The sequence below is a fragment of the Brachycentrus maculatus genome, unplaced genomic scaffold (assembly GCF_059751285.1).
Source record: "Brachycentrus maculatus isolate JH-2025_06_01 unplaced genomic scaffold, ASM5975128v1 h1tg000396l, whole genome shotgun sequence".
NCBI classification, from domain to species: Eukaryota; Metazoa; Arthropoda; class Insecta; order Trichoptera; family Brachycentridae; genus Brachycentrus; species Brachycentrus maculatus.
The window spans coordinates 1407245-1434192 of record NW_028281145.1 but is presented as its reverse complement, the minus strand read 5'-3'; positions in this window follow the sequence as shown (position 1 = coordinate 1434192).

Below are 26948 nucleotides of genomic sequence, written 5' to 3'. Positions count from 1 at the left end.
CTTAAGAAGTGAAAACAACTTAATTACCAAAAAATATCAACAAACTTGTTTTATACAGTTTTTCTTGATGTTTTGTTTTTATAAAGTACACATATTTAAAAAAATCTTTCTATACTTTTTGGTAGACCTTAGTACAGATTTTACTAAACTGATTTTTTTATGATTTATTTTTTAATGACACAATTAAAAAGGAGATAATAATACAATATATTATTCAAAAATACATTTAAACAAATTTGTCATTGAGGTCGGTTAAATTGCTTGTTGTATAATAAAAATAGAAAAAAATATATATTTATCGCAACCAAAATTATGTATACATCACCTAATTTGTACGAATTCAAACAGAAAATGTGTGTTTTATGTACTTATGTGGTTAACGAACACACGAATTTTCTCGTCCGGTTTGGAACTTGGATAATAATTTCCCGACGTATAGGGGTGCAATAGGCGCACGTAAAGTTACTTTTGCTTATACTAGGGACATCTAGTGAATGTTTCAGAAAACACAAACCTCGTACAGTTAGCGCAGAAAAAAATTATTGTTTAAATTTTCAAGATTATGTTGTAACGTTTCGACTGATTAATTTAGTTCTATAGATTTACGGTTTACGAACATTGAATGATTATTTAAACAAAACATTTTTGCTTGTCGTTAATAATTACTTCTTCTAAGGAAATTTCATGGGGTTTTTAATTGAAATATTCAACATTTTTAACATGATTTCAATCTGAGGATTTATATGTTACTATCATTAACCCAGAAAATCAAATTGTACTTCATATGAGTTATATTTATCCTTATTAAACATCATCTACAGAAGTGAATATCATCTTCTAGTTCCTATTTTCACTCAACTTAACTCCATGTTTACTCGATCGTGAGTAAATGAAAACTGGTGAAGAATGGTAGATAGGTTTTACATGACGTAAGTAAAGGATCTCAGGTTGAAAGAAATAACCACTATACGGGAAAGGAAATTGATGAAAAATAGTTGTTACTTGATGAAAGAAAAAGGAGAAGAATCAATTGATAGAGGATTTGGAGTTCCATGAAAATGATCCCTAGTATAAAAACAAGAAAATGAATTTAACTATTTGGTATTTATTATCTTCAAACATAAAATGTTCGGGAAAGTGAAAAAACTCCACCAAATGTTTAGAACAAAACTATTAATATTTTTTAAGCAACGCGTCTAACTGTACCTTTTCACCTTGGGTGTATGAAGAGATATTGGACTGAAACCACAACGCCTACTGTAAAAGGGTGGTGTAATATCTCCCACTTACAACCAATGAAATACATTGTCAGAACGCATGCGTACTAAGGGCGTGTTGTTATTATTCGCAAATTATCATTAAGAACGGTTAATTACAGATATCTATTCAAAGTTATTAGAATAAGTACATTTTTTCTAATTGTGAATGATGTATCACAATGAAAGGCGAAATAAACTTATAAATGAAGCTTTTTTACAACTTTTTTTTAATAACTCAAGTCGACTGAGCTTATTCCTCGAGACCAATTAATAAGGAACTGTTCGCTTCGAAACCAGGCGACATTATAATTATATTTAATACTTTAGGATTGTAGTGATTTCAAACAAAGTTCAAAAGTTAAAAAAAGTGGAAAATTACAAAGTAAGTAATTCAAATATTCATAAGAAGAAAAAATACCTGAGAAGAAAACACTCGTATGAATGAATATATTTATTGATATGTAAGGTCATTTTATTCGAGTTGTTAAGACTTTGAATGATTTAAGGTTGGTTTTTATAGAAATTCTGGCTATTGCAGTAATTCAACTTCCTGCAAATATCGAAGTGATCGTTTTCACAATTAGTAAAGAATATCAAATTTATTGACTTGGATAATTTGTTATCCTAAAAACATAACTATTATGTTATGTTATGTTTGGCAAAACACATAAGATTACTTGGTTACCTTTAAAGAAGTTGCTATAAGAATTCTTATAGCAAAGATAAAATAAACCTTTAAAAAAAACAGAATCACAAAACAGTATAATGTATAAGGGTTTAAAAATAAGATGATAAATGGATGATTAGATGTCTGAATATATGAATGATGAAAAGAATCTTAAAGAATTAAAAAAAAATTGTGTACTGAAAGAAAATATAAATATACAATTTATGATGTAAATAAAGTGTAAATAGTATAATAGTTTATATTAAAAGTAACAATATAAGCCAACTGAAGAAATAAAACAATATTTTTTTACACAATTCAAATATTTTTTGGTGTTTGCATGGGGACTTATCTATTTGATGCTGTGTAAATACGTTACAGGGAAATTAGAAATATGATTAATCCATTCTTAAGGTAAAACTACAGAAAAGGTGATCGTTATTATCAATCAATGACCGTTAAGGATCGAAAGGCAACCCTTTAAGAAATGAATCAGTACTACAATAAAGTGCCTACGTAGTAGTGATTGTATGAAGTATTATTTGGATAAAATGAAGTAGGATCAGCCCACCCGTAACGTGACAGGTGGTCCAGGAATCTGAATTAACTCCATTTGCTTTACAATATAAATACTCAAATTGGACTTGTGGCGTAACTCGGAAGCGCTTCCAAAAATCGGTCTTTTTCAATCGAACTTTTTTATGCAGCACTTAAACACATACTGAAATTATAACAATCAAAATTAAATCTCAGGATAACGACGCAATTTTCTGAATAAAGAAATATTTGTACACTGATATAAAGTATGTTAGTTATTTTTTTTATTGTGAAAGAGAACAATTTTATATTATTTCAACCATTCAATGAAAGCCAAATATTAATTTCATAAAATTACAGATATTTAAAAATACATTCAAAGACATATCCGTAAAAAGTATAACTTGTACTTTTTACTAAAAATATGTGTGTAAATGTATAAATGTTTGTTTAAAATATTTTATCTTAAAACTTATTTACCAATTACTAAAAATTTTGTTAATCTGACAACATTTTTTCGGGTCATAGGTATTACTGATTTTAAATTATTATTTTTATCGCAATGGATGCACCATCTAATGAACGTAGCAGTAACCCACTTAACACTAAACATTACTAATGGTGGACAATGCTTTTCTTGACAGCATCTAAATTATTGTATACCCACAAGCATTATGAAATTAAGAATATTGGAGATGTGTGACATCTCTTTTCTCTCATTTCCATTTAACCAGCTTTTGCCACAGCTAGTGATTAGTAAAAACGTAACTAAGCGAACGGAATGTGATTGAAAGCTTTAATAATTAATAGTGTATTGGATACAGTCTTCTGCTACAATATATGTTTGTTTCCAATAGATTAGTTTTACAACATTTTGAGAAAAAAATTGTAAATAATTTATCTGGTCAAATTATAAGCTTAAATAATAAAAAAATAATAATGATATTTTCTGGCGTTTCTCATGTATGCGATTATAATCCAGGATTCGGACCTCACATGCTAATAAAAGAGTTTCTGCTCTTTTATTAGCATTATAAAAAGCTTCTTTTCATCTCACCAATAGATATCTCTAGTGAAGTTTTAGTAATTCAAGAATAATGTTTCAAAATTGGTTCATACATAAGTATAGAACTTTAGAATTTGAGTAGTGCGGTTGTCAATAATGGGTAGAATTGGCGAATGTTATACGTGTGTAAAGTGATAAATGCCCAGACTTCCATATTCTTCTTCATCTTTGATGAGATATAAAAAAATAAGATTAACTAAAAAAAAATATAAGATTAGTTTTCCTAAAATATTAAATTTCTCATTCGTGTTTTTACTTCTTATCTATCACAATATAAAGTTTTTGTTTGTATTTTGTTTACATAAAAGGTAACTTGTAAAAAACATGTTCCTTTATTGGGGTTATTTTGTGATGGTCTTTGACTAGACGCAATGAAGGGAAGTGGTCAATATGTTTCTGTGTGGAGAATTGCTTTCGCTTGTATCAAGGTGTTCGACTACAGCTGCGTTCTAAGTTACACAAATAGAGTTATAAAACGCGTGAGAAACATCCGATTATCTGGCGACCCCCCTTGTTCCTCGGGAATTACCTTATTTGGAACAATTTGTGGTTTACCATTTTACTGCGTGAAACAAATGCACGGGTTTATGTCATCTCAACTATTTGTTTAAGACGGCTTACAAAAATACTTGTACATACGCATTAGAAGGTATGTTAAGAACAAATGAATAAAATAAAATAAAAATAACAAACTAAAAATATTAGTTTATGAGAAAGTTATCAAAAAAGGACTTAAATTTTCTTTCTTTGTTTGATTATTTTAGTTTGAAAAATTGTTTTTCTTTCTTTACAAAGTAGTGAAAAATTAAAAAAAATGATTAAATGGTTTTTTCTCTCAGTTATAAGAAAGTAAAATTATAATTGAAATTAATATTATAATCCTTAATATTTTGTTTGTTTGATGAATGTTCATTAAATACATTCCATAAAAATCTTTTGATATTAAAAATTAGTCTTTTTAATGCTTAAAACTTTTATTAATATTCCAAATGTTAAGAAATCATGATAAGCTTTGTATAAATTACTTATTAACATTGCCAGCTATTTTCGTAGGGACAAATAAAATAATTATTATAAATTAATTTTTTATTTAGTACATACTACTTTCTCTTAAAATCTATTGTGACACACATTTTTTGAAAAAAATGCAGAATGCATATAAACACGTGTCACAATAGATTTTAAGAAATGTGGCATTTAAGAAGGAAAACTTTAAGATGGATAGATGTTTTTGTAAAGTGACTGTCAGAAATTAATGAAAAAAAAATACTAAATTGAAATATGTATGAAATATAAAATGAAATATAAAAATAATACAATAATGTGATACTAAATCCATTTCTTAATATACATATTTTTGTAATATGAGGTTACATTTTAGGACATTGTTATTTATCACGAATATTGTATACACACCCTAATGTTTTCAGTAAATAATATAGCTCAGAGTATGAATGAGTCAATTTATGTACAAAATTTAAATAAAATAACAGTTTCACTAAGATGAAGACATCCTTTTCCTTGAGTGGTCAAGGATTGTTAAGGGCCATGAATGCGTTGTAGAACCGACCGGAAGTTACTCTCCCAGCGGTTTTCCCGCGCCCCTCTTAAACCGGAAGTCCAAGATGGACGACGGACAGAAAGGCGGGAAAGCTAGAACCGGAAACGACTAGAGCACACGCCTGTGGCCCAAGACAGGGTTCTCCGTTTCCGGTTAAGAGGGTGTTCCTGCTTTTCTTGACTTGGAAAGGATCAGTTCCGGATAATACATTTATTTGTTATGTAGTTAACAATTGTTAATACATACATAATGTTGTTCAAGCATTGTTGAGGCTTTAACATGAACACCGATAAATTTAAACAAGACACACAAGTAACACTAGTTCGTAAGTCCGTGAGAATATCAATGGCTATTTCTATAAATGAGATTCATTTGAAATGTTCGTTACTTTAATGCTACTTATTTCAAATTATTGTGAAATAATCGTTTACTGTTTTTATATCATTTTATCACTATTTTTTTCACTATGTTGACCGCCACTAAACACATATTTTCAAACAAATAGGTTTTTGATCATTTAATACTAGATTTAAAATAAAAACGAAATATGTCGTTTTGAAAATAATTATTCGTTCATTTATTTCTGCTTTGAATCGACATTAATATGTATATTTAATAGACAAATGATGAAGAAAAAAGCATGGTTAGTTAAATTAAATATATGAAACTCCAAAAACTCTTTCAGTTCAAATACCTCGTTATTGTTTTAACATTTTTCATGTTCTTTATTTATAAACATGTCCTATTTTAATAAATTATATGTGTCTCAACTAGAGATGAAGCATCTTATTCAAAAAACATTGTTGTGAAAGAAGATGGAAGTCTGTGCATTACAGGGGTTACAACTTAGTATTTGACTGGCTTAAGTTATACACATTTGAAACGTTTATCATTCTGCTCATATTAAGTATTCATATTGCATTAATTTTGTAAAGATTAATGTAATATGAATGGTCAATATGTTAATGGATTGCTTTCACATATTATTTGCAATTTTGATAAACGTGGAATTTTAGACGAAATTTTATTGACGAAAAGTATAAATCTAAGTTTTAACCCGATCACTGGTCAAATGAAATACAAGTGAAAAAACTATATATATATATATATATATATATATATATATATATATATATATATATATATATATATATATATATATATATATATATATATATTTGTTGTTTTATTATATAATATAATATAAATCTGACAAGGAAAGATTTTTAAAGTAGTAATTAAAAGCCAGTTATTATATTGCCCAACTTGCATATCGTAGTCATACAGGAGAAAGTGACCAAGTGCATTTTTCTTACAAAAACGTGATCATTGACTATTGGATTATCTTACTAGCTTAATATTGCCCTGAAAAAAGTCCGAAAGGATTTTAAACTTGGAAGTATAATTTATTGACTAGTTAAAAACGACTAACTGCATTGGTGTTTATTTTCTTGCTAAGCAAAAGTGATTTGACTGGCTTTCCTGAACATTTTACGTTTAGTTAGTTGGTCATTTTCTCCTGTACGACTACGATATCTGCAGTTAAGTCTCGTACCCTGGAATGTCTCTAAGCGATCAAATGAACGTCAAACATCGGTACCTACACAAGCTTTGATTGTGCATTTCCCCATAAAGGGTTACTTCCAAACACAGCGGCCAATCAATGAACCGATAATACGGGGTGTTCCGGCTCGGAATCGATTAGCCGATGCAGGTGGAGGTGAAGAGTTGAGCAGCTGCGAGATGCTCCACATCTCCGTGACCGATGTCGCGCTCTGCGGTCAGCAGGTGCCGCGGGCTGCAGGGCGACCCCAGACTCGGGCCTAATCACGGCCAATTTCACCGCCACAAACCGTGGCGATGCCATCGACACTCTTCGGAGAGACGGTTGCAAAGGTGACCGCAGAACGATTAGATACCCCATCATTCTTGACTTTGCACTGAACCTTGACGGATTTATTTCCAGTAACAGTTAGAATGATCTAACTTACTAAAACATACCATCTCACCGCTTAGATACTTATGTATAGTATATACAGCCCTGGCCATATGTATTAGGCACCCCCTACAGAAAAAACGCTCTGTTTACTTTGTGTAATACTACTTTTAAAAATACCTATTTGTGTCTTTAAATGAGACTTGGTCATTAAAATAAAATTATTACGATTTGATATTTCTATACAAAAAAATAAGCAATTCTGTACAGAATTGGTTGGTCTTTAAATACAGCGACTCTTGGAATTATTGATATTTTTGGATTGTGTCGCATTTTGATGGATTTAACCTACTACTTATTATCTGCTATCCCGACATACGACAATTGAGGGCGTGGTTTATTAAACACTCTATCTACTAATTTCATGGGTCAGTTTTATATGTGCAACGTTACTCTCTTTCTTTTTCTTGAAACGTTGCTTTCACATACAAAACTGACCCTGACTCTTGAGTCAGGGTCAGTTAAGTGCGAAACTTTTTTCGCACTAAAAAAGAACAATCACCGGAAATTACAATTTTCACTTTTCACTAAAAGAAAAGATGCTGAATGTTGAGGAGGCTTATCTCAAACATGCTTTGTCAGGTAGCGCAAAAAATATTGGTTTGGTCCTGGTCAACCATCAACATCACAAGCAAAACGGGACATCCACGGAGAGAAGGCTTTATTCTGCATCTGGTGGGATCAGAAAGTTACTGTGTATTTAGAGATTTTGAAACCTGGTGACATTACCCTGGACTGGAAGCGCAGAAGTGATTACATTGTCTTCACGTATTAACGACCAAGATAACACTGCGTCAATATGATGCAATGCACCATTGAGTTAGAAGAATAATTTATGCAATTACCAACTGTAAGTACAAATAAATTATAACCTTAATTGGATTTCTTTACCCTACTCAATAGTCCTCAGATTTGTGACATTTTAAAGAAAATGTTTCCGTTTCCGCTGCACCATAATCTGATAGTTTGACAAGGAGCTAAGCGTGCATCCTTATCTTATTTTTTTGACAGCTGTGATTTTATTATTAATCCGGTAAAAGGCTTTGTTCTATATATAACGCATATCAAAGTACCTTACGACTTTCATTTATCCGGATATTACACCCACATTATAAAACTATTGTAAAATTTATTCTTTATTTTTTTGTTGTTGTTAAAACAAATTCTCGTTCTAACCCTTATCTGCACCTAATGGTACATAGGGCACTGCATTTTGGTAATTTGTGTTATTTTTGATCGTTAAATACATGAAGGGAAGGTGATCAGCCCTGCCATTCAGGTACCAGTCCAGCCTAACTAATAACAAACATACTTGTATACTGATACATTATCCATATGTGTGCTATTTTTACCTATGTGTGTGCTAAATTCGACGGTACCTACATTAAAAATAACCCAAAAGCAAAAATTATTTCTTTAAAAAAGAGATTGAAAGTATTGTAAACTCCTCTATATCATTAAGATACGTACGGCGTTATTGGAGGGAACGTTATAGGGGGTATATGTTGTAAATTGTACATACTTTAATGTTAAATGACTCATTTCAGTCATTTCCGCTAGTTAAAATGTAAAAATATAATTTAAAAGATTAACCCCCTTTAACCTTCCCTCCGACAACGCGGTACCTATCTCAACATTATAGGGGTGTTAACTGTATTACACTAATCTGTCAAAATACCAAAAAAAACGGTAATATTCTTCAGACTTTTTTCTGGATTTAAATGTCATACACCAATAAACAGATTTGAATAAGACAATCTATAAATAAGCAGGATGCCGTATGCCACGCTTATATTGTATTGTTACGAGGTGTTTATCGTTAATCCATCTTCAGACCTGACGTCAGTCGAATAGATTACTGTCACAGGTGTTTGTATTATATATTAGAAACAACTACGCCTACCTACCGTCGGGCGTCGGTGTAACAACTTACCATAAACAATAATACTAATCATAAATCGTATAAACAAAAGTTAAGTACTGTGTCAAATCTCAAGTATTTTTCCGCCAGTATAGTTCTGAGGTTCCGGTACAAAATGCCGTACCCTCTTCTAGTGGAACGGAAGGTCTGCTGATGACAGTCAACAGTCCGCCTTCTCCTGAGGAGTTATACGTGGTTTCCTCCCAGCAATGAGCAAATGCTGAGAAGTTCCTGATTGGCCCACACCAGATTATCCCTCCAGTTCCCAACACAGATTCAAATAAAAACATATTTAATTAGCTAGAAGAAACAAAAATCCACTTAATGATCTATAAATCTTGTACATAATAAGCAAGGTAAATAATAAATGCAATTCCCATCTGAAAAAAAAGGTCTGAGGTTAAAAAGTAGGATATGGTCAGTAAATAAAACATAACTATTTATACAAATCTATTCAAAGTCTAGTTTTAATCATTCAGCTAGTATAATGTACTGTTTATAATCGGGTGGTGTCGGATTAGCGGAATGAAGCATTTTCAAGATTGTTATGAAAACTAAAAAATAAAAACACGAAAAAATGTAATTATTTAACCCCTTCAGATTTTAATTGATTGGTTTGTGATAAAAACGCTACAATATTTTGTGTGTATCCAATTTTTGTTCACAAATTCTGATTAAAATCGGATTTTTATCAAGATTATTTATTGATATCTCATAAAAAATGAAAGAGAATAAAAAAGTATTAAGTATATTATTTAAAGGTTTTTGCTGATAAATATTTACTAATCTCAACCATAGATATCACTGAAAAAGTAGCATAAAGAAGAGTTTTCAACTAAAGCGTTAATTTAACTTAATGGTAAAGAGAGGTCATATACCCCTTAAATGCCCACACCCCCATATTATTTTAAATCTATGTTGAGATATTCTGCAGTTTTGCTGTTAATGAAGTCACATGACACCATGTTTTATATTTTATGGAATCAAATATTCATCGCATGGAAAATGTCTTAAAATGCACTTTAAAAATAATAATAAAATATTTTAAAAAATATTAGGTAGATCGCGATCTCCAGGTAAGGTAGAAATTTATTCATGATACTTATAAATAAATGTGATAAAATCACGTATCCAAGTATAATTAAAAGAAAACGAATTATTATTTTAAATAATAACCATATATTAAATATAAACGTTTACTTGGAGTTCAGGTTTTTGACTAGAAAAAGCATCCGTTTGAATTGTTATTTTTAAATTTTCCACTATTTAGACGGTATAAAAATTTCACATTTTAATGTACGCGTGCTAATGACAAGTTGCGGCGCGAATTTCTGGAAAAAAGTTTATTTGCCACTTTTAAGAATGGAACAAATAATTTGTTCATTCCTCCTAAAAACTCGATAGTCGTCAGTTTCTTCAATGAACGTTCCGGCTGGAACTACGAAAACATCATCAACGAAAAATACCGTAAACTGATTTGAAAATTACTCTTATTTTTACTTTTTTTCTTCACATTTGCGTATATACTATCTCTGTCATCATGGCATCCATTCGCTCCACATGTCCAAAGCACCTAAAAAAACCTTCCATAATCTCTTCCATTATCCCGCACTCAGCTTTATATTCCTATATTATATTATCATTTTTTTAATTCATCCATACATCAATTATCTTTACATTTGTCTAAGGGATCTCGTTTCAACGGCGTTCACTGAGATATAATTAAAATATACTAAATTAAAAAAACGACAAAATAATAAAATGTGGACAAAAATAATATCAGTATATTGTCCGCCTCCGTAGCATAATGGTCAGCACGCTCGGCTACCATTCTGGAGGTCCCGGGTTCGATTCCCAAGGGGGGTAAAATAAATATGTGATTTTTTTTACTGTAATATTTATTCAATATTACCCTGGACTGGTACCTGAAGCGGAGGGCTGATCACCTTTCCTTCATGTGTAAACGATCAAAATGACACTGCGTTTATATGACGCAGTGCCCTATGCACCATTGGGGTGCGGCTAAGGGTTTTATTATTATTATTATATTGGTACATATATGTAAACATAAGATTATACTTTAATACTGCCACATGTCCAGCTCTTATTGTGTTGCACAAATTATTTGATGATGAAGTAGGATGTCTTCAATAGATTCTCCTGAAAACCTCTAATTCTGTATCTCTATGCATTCCGGTCCCGTTAGGAACTAACTTATATTTAGTTGTATCGGTCAAAATGAGTCAAATAATTCGTAATCAGAGTTGAGGTCCAGGTACGGTTGTTGGATGGTTTCCAGTCTGTTACCCAAAGGTGGGGGTTATCACGCGCCGCTATTGTGGAAGGCCCCATTGTGCGGCGCGTGGGAACCGGAGCCCGGAGCCTCCGCCCCCTCGCCCCGCCCGGCCGCGGCAGCAGGGGGCTCACCGTGAATAAAGGCGCTGCCATTGTGCTCGCCTCTGATGAGGCTGGTATCGACGGGACACCAGAAGGCAGTATCGAATTTTAAATATCATACGTTTTGTTTTCAGGATTCTGATGATTTGTTCGACTGTTAATATGACGAAATTTTCAGCATATTTTCTTTTTGAAATATTATTTGCTTCTTTGCCAATAATCAAAAGCATTTAAAAGCCAATCCATTTTATTATTTCTCATAATAAAGCGTTTTAAACTGCAAGGGATACTTTGAAGTCTATCCATACATTAAGGCTCAGCATTCGACAACTTAATTTTCTTAATTTAAAGCAAGTTTTTCTTTAAGCACCGTTTTTTAATTGAAAATATAAGTTTTTATTCGAAATAATTATATAATTTTGAAAAGAAAGGAGCAATTGAAATTTCAGGAGTTAAAAAAAAATATATAAAATATTTTTTCAACGTATATTCTAAAAAAACAAAAAAAATCAATGAAAGATACATTCTAAAAAAAATGAGCGTGAACACACATCCAGCCCCAAGCGTGGACGAGCGCGTCGTGATTTGAACGTTTGAGATCAAGCATTTTTTTTAAAAAAGGCATGTAAATACTAGATACTATTATTTTTGAGTGCTAGATATCATCGTTTTTATGGCGCTTTTTGTAAACTTAGTAACTAGTGTCAACAGACTTGTATTTTTTTTAGTTTACCTATTATTGTTATTTACTCGTATTATTTTTATTCATGTAATACTAAAGTATTTTTTATGATAAAATTTCATTAAAATGTTTGATGACAATGCGGATCTGCAATTTCGTGATCTCACAAGAAAAATAGTAAATTTACGTGACTCCTGGCTTATACGGTCCAGACGTAATGTCTTCATCATTTTGTATCTACCCGCCACTCACCAAGCGATATCTTTATTCACTTTTGATTGATAAATAACCAAAAATGAAGTATATTTTTGCACAATTAGCATGATAAAATATATAAATAAAATATAATATGGATTGTTCCTTTTTTGACATTATTATATTACATGTTAATTTATTATTTTTTGACATCTCATCAAAGACGAAGAAGAATATGGAAGTCTGGGCATTTACGGGGCTGATGACCGTCATAGGCTGGTTTAAGTGATCACTTTACACACGTGTAACATTCACCAATTTTACCCATTATTGACAACCACACTACTCAAATTCTTGGAAGTTCTATATATATGAACCAATTTAGAAACCTTGTTCTTGAATCACTAGAACTTCACTAGAGACATATATTGGTGAGATGTAAAGAAGCTTTTTTATTAAGCAGAAACTCTTATATTAGTATGTGAGATCCAAATCCTGGATTATATTCACACACATGAGAAACGCCAGAAAATACCATTTTCATTTTTATTATTAAGCTTATAATTTGACCAGATAATTTACTTACAACATTTTGAGTGTGTCTAAATACTTGTCCACAAAATCTGGATAACAGATGTCTTAAATCTTAAGTTAAATATTTTTAAGTAGTAGTAAATAAATTAAAATATTATAATTAGATTGTTAAAATAAACACACGCATGCGCGTACATTAATAGGCGAATTTTTAAAACAATCTTAACGGTAATTTAATTTTTTTTTAAAGATAATAAGATCGACGGACGACATTTTTTTTTCTGGAATTTTTATATTTATTTTTTAACTTATAAATATTGCACAGTATCTACATTATTACGTGACTATATTTAATAGAAGAAACGTTAGAATTATAATTTATTCACGATGGAATCCTTGCAGAAAACATGTCCACCAGATAATTAGACAAACAGGAAGGAAGCGAGAGAGCATTGGACTGGGGACCTCCAAAGAGGGACGAGGAGGGTTCTGTGATGGAATTAAATATTCAAAGAGTTAAGGATTTACTCCGGCAAACAAATCTACAGTACATATTTATACCCTACACCCTACACCCTTGACACTTTTCCTACAGGTGGTGCTAATGTTTTCCCGAACGATACCAACAAATCCGATGAATAAATTATTTGGTAATTTAGCTTCGGAGTTAGGCACTGATAATTCGTGAAATTTCAAAATTCAGCCCAATTTCAGAATCGGATAACAATAGGCTTTCTGAATTACTCGTCGCCGGGTTCAGTATTGTATTGAATTGTTGCCTTGTTAATTCAGCTAAATCCAACGTGAAATTACACGTCTGGATTACCTACATAATATAAATGTACTTGCAAATAAAAATAGCTAGTGACTCGTAGGATATGTAAAATAAATTACTATACGAGTATCCGAGAAAAGAAGCAATTTATGGGATGTAAATATGGAAGTCTTGGGTAAAAACAGAGCTATCAATTTGCCCGGCTGGCTAAAGTGATTACTTTATACATATATCATTCTTAAACATTGTGTTCTTATCTAAATGAAAATATAAATTTTCATTTCTTCAAAATCTTAAATATCATTTCTACCATATTCTTTTCCCCAATTCGTTCACAGTGATGCGCGCCCTTGAGGTAGTATTTTACGAAAATGGCGATGTATAAATTATATAAATTTATTATTATTATTATCCTTATCAGCCGTCTGCTTTGAAATTTTGTCACAACGCTGCATTGAATTACGTGCATTTAAAAAAAATATAGATATATGTTATACCTACCTATCACATATCGCTCATTCCTTTCAACAACGTCAAATATTAAAAATAGTCAATTTTTTAGTTGTGCATGTTTTCTGAATGCCCAGAAAATCTAATACATCCCAGCAAAAGCGGCATATTTTTAACTTCATATTTATCCGCTACAGGGCAGAAAGTGATGTTTTGCAATTTAAAGAAAAGGTATTGTTTAATTATTTTTTTAAATATACTAAATATTTTTAAAATGGAGAAAAAACCTTCAGGTTTTACCTGAAAAGATCTGTTGCACAGTAAAAAGTTTAATAAGTGGCTTGATATTTGTTTTTAATGCATTTTATTTTATTTTTAAACTTTATAAACGAACTCCTGAAAAATCAAGTTTTTTTGATATATGACGTTGTCGAAAGGAGTGAGCGATGCGTGATAGGTAAAAACAAAAGAAAACGACTGTTTTACCACATCAATAAGTAAATATACATGTGTCGATTTTTAAATAAAATTGTTTTATTTTTAAATAGCAGATAATGACATGTTGATAATCTTAATGAATTTTACACATTTCAAGGTTTTATTTATTTCGGTCATGTGATGTCAAACATTTGAGTTAAATGAAGTCCTCCATTCCGAAGAAGGGACAAAGTATAGAAGAAACGAAGGCAGAACCAATCGCGATTTCATGACGCGTACCTTTGGATTGTCACCCAAAACATTTGCGGCCAAAGTCACTAGCCCAGACCAATCGGTGAGGAATGTTGGGAACCGAGTGACCACGGAAGAATGGTGTGTAGAGTAGATGTACGTGTAGGTACGAACTTGAAACGTACCATTATTACACTATATCTAATACTTTATACTATTTTTTACATCAGGTAATGCACTAATGGTACTACGATATACAATATAAAGAGTTAATAAATAAAACAAAAATATAATATGTAAAATTATTGCAAATGACTTGATTTAATTTTTTTTATTAAAGATCGCTTGTACATTGACAGGACGACAGTATATTGGCTATTAATATGAAGCAATTTTTATTCCAACTAATTTAACAGTAAAAACTTTTAATTTCATTTCGAAAAAGTATTTGAAGATATAAAAAATTGAGGAAAAATATATTTTTAATAAGATTAAAAAATCAATTTAACATTTGAACCATAATCAAAAGAGAATTAATCATCTAATTGATATTAATAATAATAAAAATAGATAATTTATAAGCGCCATTTTCTTAAGTTGTGTTATTGTCTTGTATGTGTTATTGACCAAGTGTTATTGTAACGGTTTTCAAAACCAATAGATTGTTTAAATTATACATTTTAAATAAATTTAATCTTGAAAATTCCTACTTGCTTCTGTGTAACTAAAAAAGCTTTTCAAACTAATAAAGATTAATTGATTTCTAAAGTGACTTATTGTTTTCATAATACAAATACATGTATACTTTTTACGCATTGCTTGTCAGCCCAGCACTATATAGGTAGGTACAATAAGAGATGTCAGGCGAGTGCATGAGATAGGGAATTACCATTAATTATGTGTAGCTGTGTACAAAATACGTATAAGTAATATCCATGTACTATACATAATAATAACAATTCGTAAGATACTACCTCAAGGGCGCTTCATTGTGCATGTATGTAAACTATTATTGTAATTCCAATGAAAATTATTAAATCAATATTGACCATAAAGAACATGTCACACATTTACACAAAATAGAAATATCATTCGACTACGCTCAATAACAGATGAGATACGACATTCCATCTTCTGTGGTCCAATCAGTAGAAAAACTTGACAAAACAATGCGCATAAGAAAGGGAACCTTTTTTTGTGCAAAGATTCGATCACCCATGACTCAACCGTCTCTTTAACAAATACTTTTTTTACGCAAATTAAGATACTGGCGAAAATATTTATGTCAAAAATGACTGCAAAGGATGCTGTTTAGTGGAATTAGATTTATGGGTGCCAGATTTATTTTAAATGTGAGCCTTTTGTTACGACTTTTGAGATGATTCTGTAAAATATTTACTTAACTGCTTGAGCTGTTTATGCATTATTTTATAAACCATAAAATTTGTTTTAGAGAACTCTATAATTTTTATAGGTTTTTTTTTTGTTATTTATTCATTAAAGACATTGAAAGTAAATATTTCATTTTTTACACGATCGAATGAGATGCTTCTTCTCAAATTTGAGGTCTAAGTTCTTGACTATGCTGTAGCTTCAAACGATATCTGCCCAAAGTTATATTTTAAAGATACACAGGTATGTATACCACACGAAGTCTTGGATCAAAACTTTCCAAAAATGTAACGTATTAATTTATTTAAATACACAATTTAAAATTGAAACATGAAGAAGTAACAAACAGAATAAGAAAAAGAACAATGAATATGTACGAGAAGAAGGATATTAAGAAAATTTTTACAAATAATTACGATGGTTAAATGGGATGATATTTAAGTTTTATTTATTGTTTCGGCATTAACTTTGTGGTAAGACATGTTACAATGATTAAAGAAAACACTTGTTTTATACCACTTGAGAAGTTAAACTTCCATCTTTCAGGTCTGTGTAATACAGACCTGAATGATGGAAGTTTAACTTCTGAAACATGTAGTCTTTAATAAAACTCAAGTGGTATAAAACAAATGTTTTCTTTCATCATATTTAAGTTTCTTCGTATAAAAAAATAACTGAAGTAATTAAACATCATTAAAATGAAAAAAAGAAATTGGTGATTTAAAAACCCATTTAAATTAAAAGTTATAGCCTCTTTAAGTAAAATGTTTATTAATAAATTTTAACGGTTAACGCTTATCGAAAGCATTGTAAACATTTTTACCCATTACTTTGAAAATCGCCGCTAATAGACCTTATCTTTCACATGATACGCAAAACTAAAATCAAAGTTTTTTACCGAACAGAGTTTTACAAGAGTACCTGCCAACAGTTGACCTGTGAATTTATTTAGTTGGTATCTGTAAGAAATGCGGTTCGAGTAATTCGATCATGGGTGAACTCTGCTTCTCACGGCGATCAATTAAGACGAATCCGTTTGGCAGATGCAGAAGACAATATAAATTGAATGTTTATCGAGGCAATCCGAATTTACAATTTAACACCTTCCCATGAAATTCCGCCACTGGAGATGTATTTTCTTTTTTTATCAAATTTTAATGGTATTTTTAAAGAAGTATTATGTGAGAGAACACTTTCTTGGGCCCAAAGCGTTCTCAATTCCGTTATTTCGCATGGATATTTCTTTTAAACAAATTTGTTACGGAAATATCATTTACTCTGCCTCAAAAGTGTAGTGGCTACCGCATTTGGCTACTATTCGGGAGGTCACGTATTCGATTTCCCAGTGGGTCAAAATAAATATACTAAGGTGTTTTTTCACTCTAATGTGTATTTCATATTACCCTGGGCTAGTTGGTACCTTAAGCATAAGACTGATCCTATACAGAAATATACTTATATGTTATGCACATCTACCTCCCTTTTTTATTTAAGAATGTTTCAAGGAAATTAAATTTTCTAACGGTTTCAATTAATATTATGAAGCAAAGGGTTATTCTCAACGTTATTTAAATAAATCTAACATCACACTAATTTTTAAATAAATCACAGCTACATTTGTAAAATGTGCGTTCATTTTACCACTCAATCTCCAACTTATTCATATGATATCAAAAATATTTAAGAAAAATGTTGTCTACAGGCAGACACCCGTATGTCACTACAAATACCCGAATGTTAAAAAAAAATCAGAGTGGCAATCAGTATACAAATTATATCACCCTACAAAGACGGACGTCGTGTTAATACCCTCTTACGTGACAACTGCTGTAGATGCTGGTAACTTTGTTATGATGTCAATTTTGGACATAAGTACCTACTTGTTTTGACAAAATTATCCATGATATAATAGATCACATAAAAGTCTCATTTATATATTCTATCATATCACAAAATTTAATTCACCTAAACCCCAGTAATTTGGAAAAAGTCTCCATATTTCCTTCTCGCTTACAGCATTGTCTGCGAAACCACCGAATAAAAAATTCAGACTGTTCTGTCAGTCAACGGAGGGAGTAACTAGAAAGGGTGGGGGTGTTTCTGTTCCTTGTTTAACCCTTTTTACTTAAGTCTGACGGTTTCTGGTTTAACCCGTTTCCCAATCCTCAGCTTGACGAAAAAGTAAAGGAAATGCGTTTTTAAATATTTTAATTTATTAATGAACGAAATAATTATTTTTTATTTAAAAAAAAATACTTTAGGTAAGTTTTATTATTTGTTTCGGTCAATGTACGAGTATGAGAGTTCTTGGACTAACTTCAAAATCATTAGATTGATCACCTTACATTCTTGTGTCCACTTTATTTCTGTTGATTCCTAAATAAATGGTGCTTAAAGCACTGCAACTTCTTTTTTCTCTGATGGCTTTTCACCCTTGTGAAAGAATGTTATAGCCTGGGTCTAGTTGTCACTATCGTTAACAACATGCGTTTTCTATTATATACTATCAACGATACTTAATTGAATGACTTTAATATAAAAAAAAAATCTTGAATGTTTTGCGCAGATACTTTGTGGTACATTTTATAATATCTTTATAAAATTAATAGACTTTGTTTTCACCACTTTTTTTATGCATATAATTCAACCTACCGGTTTCAACAAAACATTGTCATCATCAGGGTTTATTTTAAATATAAAAAAAACATTAAAAATATTAGAATACTTTCACAAAAAAAGTTTCACACACTCCATAAAAATTCTAAATGGTATTTTTATTATTTATTGCATAGCAACCCCAAATAACAACTAATGGAATCACCCAAAAAAACAGTATGTATTAATTTTATAAAGATATTGTAAATTTTCAACTTTTCTAATACTAGATTGGTCTAAAATGCAGGTTTACCTTCGGGATCTAAGCGATTATATTAATTTTTCATATATGGTACTTACCTCCGAATGTTTTTATGAGGCTTGAATCATGTTTAAATAATATGACCCAATTATCTACGTCATCTACGAAAATGCAAGCATAATTACTTAATATGATATAAGTTTTGTACTGACATTTCTCGGTGAAACTACATTTTATATAATAAAAAAGCAGCTAAGTATGTAGTTTTTTACACATGAATTTTATTTGACCGTCGACTGGGTTTCGTCTTATCAACGTCATCAGACTGGTGTCTGATGTCTGATGATGTCGGTGATAATGTCGGTTATTCTATAATTACTTATTTCAAATAACTTTTTTACATCTTAATTTTTAGGAAAACTAAAGTGTTATTTGTAATTACTGGATTCCTGCGGTCCAGGACCTTTTTTCAGTGTTAGGGGACAATAAGGAGTAATCCACAACTGTCGCTGTGAAACCGAGACGTCTGGGATCCCTATATAAAAACTTACGTACATATATGCGTATATGTGCTTTTATTTATATTTTAATATTAAATCGGAGCTTTAAGGGTACGTGAAAGGGGTTAAGTCAGTCTGGGATACTGACGCGATTAATATTTAATGGGATAAGTCTTGACAGCGGGATTTGCGCCCTTCTCTTTCTCACTAGGAGTTCAAAAAACGTCACGATTTCAACCGATTCAGATGGCGCTGAATAAAGCTAATCATCAGGAAACATACGCCTTTAATATTAATTCAATAATTTTCAGTGAAATACGACTGTACCTAAGTAGCACTTACAAAAAAATCCTTATCTCAAAACGTATTATAATCTCTCCAAAAAATGTAGGATTCAAATCGAAATAAAAACATTTTTTAACCCAGATAGTTAAATATTCAATATTACCCTGGACTAGTACCTGAAGCGGAGGGCTAATGATCTTTCCTTCATGTGTTGACGATCAAAATAACACTGCGTTTGTATGATGCAGTGCCCTGTGCACCATCGAGTGCGGATAAGGGTTTGAAGATATCAGAATTTAGTGAAAAGATGTAAAAATATGTAAAGTCGAAATAAAACGTGCAATCATTCCTATATTATGTATTTTACAACTTTTACATGTTGAAAAACAAAACAAGTAAATGTTTTGTGATTAATTTAGATATCTTGTGGGTCGTACTATTTGAAGGATATAATAAAATAATCAGCTAACCAAAAAACGGATGCTGGAAGTGGTTAGGAGTATCACAAAAAATGTTTAAAAAAAGCAACTCACCCTTTTGGTCCTCGCGCTTTGAACCTTTTCAAATAAGGAGATATCGGTCCCAGAAATAATCCGACAAATTACTTAACCACAACACTCGATAAAAAAAACATGTCAGATGAATTAAGTATTTTGTTATTTTGTCGATAGTTGTTATAAAGATGTTGGATTTAAAAGTTATGGGTTACGTGCGTTCTTTTTGTTGTTGATATAACGTATTTTTATATCTAACAAATTTAAGTTAATACCTAGATATACTTGAATAATTATATAAATGCAGCTTCTTCTTCTTCCTTGCTCCATCCCAACTTATCGTCTTTGTAAACTGTTAAGGTCAGCTCTCCTCGTCCGCAGGTTGTAGGTCCTTCTATCATATATAACGTCACCTAGGTCATGCCTTCGAATCATGTTATCTTTATTTTTATTTTTTTATTTTTTATGTATTAGTTTTAAAATTAAACACAGATTTTTTGAGTCTACTAAGCCGTATTTTATTAACAAAAATACATAAAAAAATAATATTGTGATAATTATTTCGCCTAGTTATGGCATTTTCAAACAAATGTTCATTCAATTGAAAATGCCATAACCAGGCGATACAATTGTCTCAATTAATTTTTATGTGTTTTCGTTAATAAAATACAACTTAGTAGACAAAAAAAACGTTTTCCATGGAGTTCTACAAATTTGTTATCTTTCAAATATGTTATCTTTCTGTAGCATCCATGATTTTTTGGTATTCCTCTAGATGTCTTTTGAGGAAGATCCATGGGGATCAACTGGTTTACAATATGTTCAGAATTTTTACGTCCTATATGCCCTTACCATCTAAATTCCCTTTAATCTACCTTACTATTGATATCAGTTACACCTAGGCTTCCACGAATGCGTGAACTCTTTATTTTACCTCTAAGGGAAACTTCAGCTGACCATCTAAGTTTTCGTATTTCAGTAGTTTCTAGTTGCTTAGAGTAGGTGAATATATAAATGAAGCGATACTTATTAATTGTTTAAATTCCATTAGTATATTACAATATACTTATATTTTAAAGTAGTAAGTACCGTATCAAATTAATACACGACTAATTCGTTAGATACTTCAAATTTCTATTACGTAAAAAATGACATGAATTTTTTTCTTGTAAATTTTATTTAATGCTCTGCATGTAGCCCATGTTAGGGCCACCCAAGTAAGGGCCCTGTGCACGTTTCCCCCCCCCCTCCTCTCCCTATCCCAGAGGGGCACAATGAAGCCTTATGTCCATTAGCCCCCCGCAGAAGTATACAATGTGCCCCAAAACCAGAGACCCGAGACGATCAACACGTGTAGGTCATTTACTGTTGACAAACGTCACGTTTACAATTTTTCGACTGTAAATACTTATTTCAAAACTTTTTTTTTTACTAAAATGTTAATAATATTAGTAAATAACCACTCACCGAGATTTTTATGTCTACCGGTATCGAGACGTACCCGTCTCTTCGTCAGGACAATCACTAACACAGCATGCAAACAATACTACCCTTCACCACCATAGCACCATTTACACACTCAAAACTACATAAAAAGTCTAACACATGCGATTTTTGGTCGACCCGAAGACCAACATGCACTATAGTTTTCAATACAGACATGCGTTACGAATCGAGGTTAAACATGCAAATTTTTTAAAATTTATTTGAAATTTTCAAAATATCGTACTTGTGTGTTGTTTTATTACTTATTGCGACTATATTATGCTGATAAATATATGCAAATGATTCATCTTATTATTCCGGCTTACTGAAGCGGTAGGTCTTATTATGTTACACTCAAGATTTAAGATAAATTTTTTATTTGTAGCATATAACGTCCATGAGAGCTAAAATAAGAAGTTCATGCATTTGTTGAAGCCCGGGTGTAACTGACATAAATAGTAAGGTAGAGCAAAGGCAATTGAGATGGTATAAGCACATAGGACGTATTGTAAACCAGGCGATCGCCATGGATCTTTCTCGAAAGATTTATTTTTTTGAAGAACAGAACGATGGCGGCCGAAAAAGACCTGGCACGATTAGATCAATTAGAACCTAAAATCTGGTGGTGTCAAAAGTCAGCGTAATCGGAGGGCATGGTTGACCAGATATATGGATGTGAAGGAAGCGAGGATTGAATGTCATCCTCTCTGCCTACTCTTGCGGAGAGACAGCGAGACGGTAGTAGTAGTAGTCAATATTATCATTGAACCCTTATCCGCACCCCAATGGTGCATAGGGCACTGCATCATATAAATGCAGTGTTATCTTGATCGTTAAGATATGAAGGAAAGGTGATCAGCCTCCTGCTTCAGGTACCAGTCCAGGGTAATATGAATAAATAAATTAGAAAGAAATTGAACTTTTATTTATTTGACCCCCCATGGGAATCGAACCCGGGACCTCCAGTACGTTAGCCGAGCGTACTGACCATTACACTACGGGGGCGGAGTCAATGTTATTGTAATCGTATTTTCTCTTTTGCCCATTATTTTGTACCGTTTGCCTGATAATTTATGGGCTTCCGATGGATGGGTGTGTGGTGACGCTGTCGCAGTAGCGGGCAAGGGGCTCGAGCATTGTTCCCAACCTTCAATGTGTCGCGCCTGCATGGGCGCATGGCACTAACAATGTGAATGTTTATAGTAAATGATGTCGGAATGTTTGCTAAACTAGGGCGTTTTATTTTGGCCCTCAAAAGCTCCTTTAACTGAAACACGTTTCCGATTATCTTATTTATTTTTTTTTCAATTAAACTCATCAAACCCTTATCCGCACCCCAATGGTGCATAGGGCACTGCATTATATAAACACAGTGTTATCTTGATCGTTAACACGAAGGCAAGGTGATCAGCCCTCCGCTTCAGGTACCAGTCCAGGGTAATATTGAATACATATTATAGTGAACGGCAATACATATTATAGTATCGGCGGGTATGTATGAGGAGATGCATGAACGTGGAAGAGGCGAAGAATGTTTGCAAGGACAGAGTGATGTGGCGCTCTATTCTCTCTGCCTACGTGAAGCGGCGTGATGGTTAGTTAGTTAGTTAGTTTATAGTGAACAAAATCACTTATATTTATTTGACCCCCTCTGGGAATCGAACCCGGGACCTCCAGAACGGTAGCCGAGCGTGTTGACCATTACACTACGGAGGTGGACAATTTAATTAAACACTTGTATAAAACTACTTCCCGAGTTTTATTACATACGACTAGTTTCGAAAACCACAGTTATTTTCATCGGCAGGTGATTGTTAATTTTTTTTATTTGCATTGATTTAAGATTTAAGGGATGATTTTTTCCAAACCTTGAGGTGAAGTGTGCAAGCCTCTAGGGGTTTATATGGCATAAACATAATACAACAAACTTCTTCTTCTTCAAACCCTTATCAAGGTGGTGCATAGGGCACTGCATCATATAAACGCAGTGCTATCTTGATGGTTAAAACATGAAGGAAAGATGATCAGCCCTCTGCTTCTTTATATTTATTTGACACCCTCTCTGGGAATCAAACCAGGACCTCCTGTTGACCACTACACTACAGAGGCGGACATCGAAATAATACGAAAAATGTAGTATAATGTACGTAGACCAAATATTTATTTGTATGGAAGAAAACAGCCACATTTAATAAACCACCGCACTGCGAAGGCGGTTAAATTATTATTTATGTTTGGGTATAATATCATTTGGAAATTGAAGTACCAGAGGGATGAGATTAAAGAAATTGGTATTACCATATTGGTCCGCAACAAGCAAATTACACCTTGACCAAATATTTCAGCTACATCCTAGATTATCCTTATATCTCCCCCAGGTGTAGTAAGGATACAAAATTACCCTAAAGGCAGTTTTTATTATATAAAGAAAATTATGGCAACATTCAATGTGACAAAATTGATGTTTATTTTTATTTTTCACAAAGAAAAAATAGGATTAAAATCTCGGGCAAAACGTTGCTTGACTAAAATATTTTAACCATTTTATCAAATTTTATGCAATTGGCAGTTTTAAATGCAAAGTTTTCATATCGTATTTTTGTCATATTTCTTAATTTTGTCGTATGACTTAATATGTAGTAACAAACATACATTCACACATTAAGTTTTTAAAACAAGTGTACAAGCGTTGCGTCTTGTTGAAGCTTTATTTTGGGTTAATTTATTATTAGACTAAATAAAAAAACAAACAGGGGTTTAAACATCTATGTAATATTTCAAACTGTTTATTTGAGTGTCATTATTAAAGGTAACCATAAACAAATTAACATTCTTTAATAATATAATAATAAAACCCTTATCCGCACCCCAATGGTGCATAGGGCACTGCGTCATATAAAAGCAGTGTTATCTTGATCGTTTACGCATGAAGGAAAGGTGATCAGCCCTCCGCTTCAGATACCAGTCCAGGGTAATATTTAATAAATATAACAGTGAAAAAATCACTAACATTTATTTCACCCCCCTTGGGAATCGAACCCGGGACCCACAGAACGGTAGCCGAGCGTGCTGATCATTACACTACGGAGGCGGACATTCTTTACTCAATATTCAACAAAACCTGAGTCCTTTTGATGTCTAGTATCTTAACAGATACTATTTTCATTTAATTTAATATTAAGGACAACGTCGCAAATGAATGCATCCTGAATTATAATATAAATCCCTTAAATTGTAAATAGGTATATTAACAGTAAAGGTAAATTATTTAGTACGTATTGTAGGTATAAATAAGTATACCAAAATAATATTGATACTATCAATATTATTTTGACAGATTAATAATAATCTATTATCAAAATAATATTCTATCGACTTGAGAACTGAAAACAATAACAACTCAAGTAAAATAACTTTAAGGTGTAGGTACTCATAAATATATAAAATCAGTACACGACCGGCTGCGCACAGTATTAATACTATATTTAGAGTATGTATTAGAAATTTGCGAATATTTTAATTTCATTTGTTTTACTCCTTACCTTTCAATGACTATTTTCTTTTCAAAACCACACATTTATTTCAAAAATCGAAAAACTTATTTTTTTCAATAAAAAAATGGTGATTAAATGTTACCTGGGTTCAAAGAAAATTAAATTGCGGGCTATTGGTGACCCCACCTTAAATAAAAGTACCTATTATTAAAAACAGTAAATTACTACTTAATCATATATTGTGCAATACACACGAGTAAGTCACCTTAAGTCCTTAGACAATAAAGTCCAAAGAGGGGTGGATTAAAATCGATTTATTTCTTAGGATTAATCTATTAAAGCCGGGTCATACGTTCCCGATTGCGAAGTGTACCCTCGGTACACTAACCCAACCCTAAAATGCCGCCCGGAAATAAATACTCGATGTAATAAATGTCATTACGGTATTTATACATATTTTTAGATCCCCCTATGTCCAATTCTCTTCGAAAATAATCTCAATTTAAAATATGACAAATAACGAGGCAGACCCCTAATAATCGTTTAATTAATTGAACAAACTACTATCTATTTGCAAATTATATGTGTATATACCAATATCTAAATACTCAATTTTAATCATAACACCGTTATTTAGTATTTAATTGCTTAATATAAACGAATTCTTATTACATCTTCATCTTCATCTCAACAAAGATTAAAAATAATTTTGGGTATTTACAGGGTTTACTGCCTGTTATAGGTTAGTAAAGTGATTACTTTACACACTTATTACATTCATTATTCTTCCCATGATTGACAACCACACTACTCAAATTTAGGAAGTCATACATATATGATCAATCTCATGACGTTCCATGATCATTCTCATCAGTTCACAACAGCCATCTATGTTTCGATTTTATGGTTGTCAATAGTGGGTATAATGGTGAACATTACACGTGTATGAAGTGATCACTTAACCAACCTATGACAGGTCTAAGCCCTGTAAATACCCAGACTTCCATATCCTTCTTCACCTATGTTGAGATGTCAAAAATGTAAAACAAATAGCTTCTAAGTGGAGAAACCCAGATTTATAAATAAGTAATTGGACACACTAAAAATGTTGTGAATTTAAATGTTGGGAAATATTTGTATTTTTATAATTTACACAAATATTTCAATTTCATACTTTTTCTGTGAGCCCAAGCGGCTCATTATTAGAAATAGGTATCAAATTGTGGTAGAGTGTGTTCGAACCGAGAAAGTCTGACTTAAGAGCCCGCGATACTAACCACGGGACCAAAACCTGACACTTTAGATTTTTTAGAGAATATACCATACATACAGGTCATCGTTACATACAGTTCAGAGTGGAAAAGATTACGATACTAGTACCATCTAATTTGTTAGAGCAAAATTATATACATTTTTTGCTTTTGTGAAAATGTAACCGATAAATAAAAAGTCGGAAAGTTTCTCACACCATTTTTATAAGCGTAACGGGAATATAATGCCTTGCGAATAATGTTACCGATAATTAGCATGGAACTGGTGCTATCGGTAGTGAAGAAAATTCGATGGCACGTTATCATTTCGTCACAGTCTAACCTCTCACTTTATTTTACAACAAATGAGCAGTCATTTTGGATCGAATGATCGCTGAAATATTCAACCGCTCATTTTGAATAATCATCTAAGAGTTCGATATTCCAATACATATAATATTTTTTAAATTTAATAATATGTA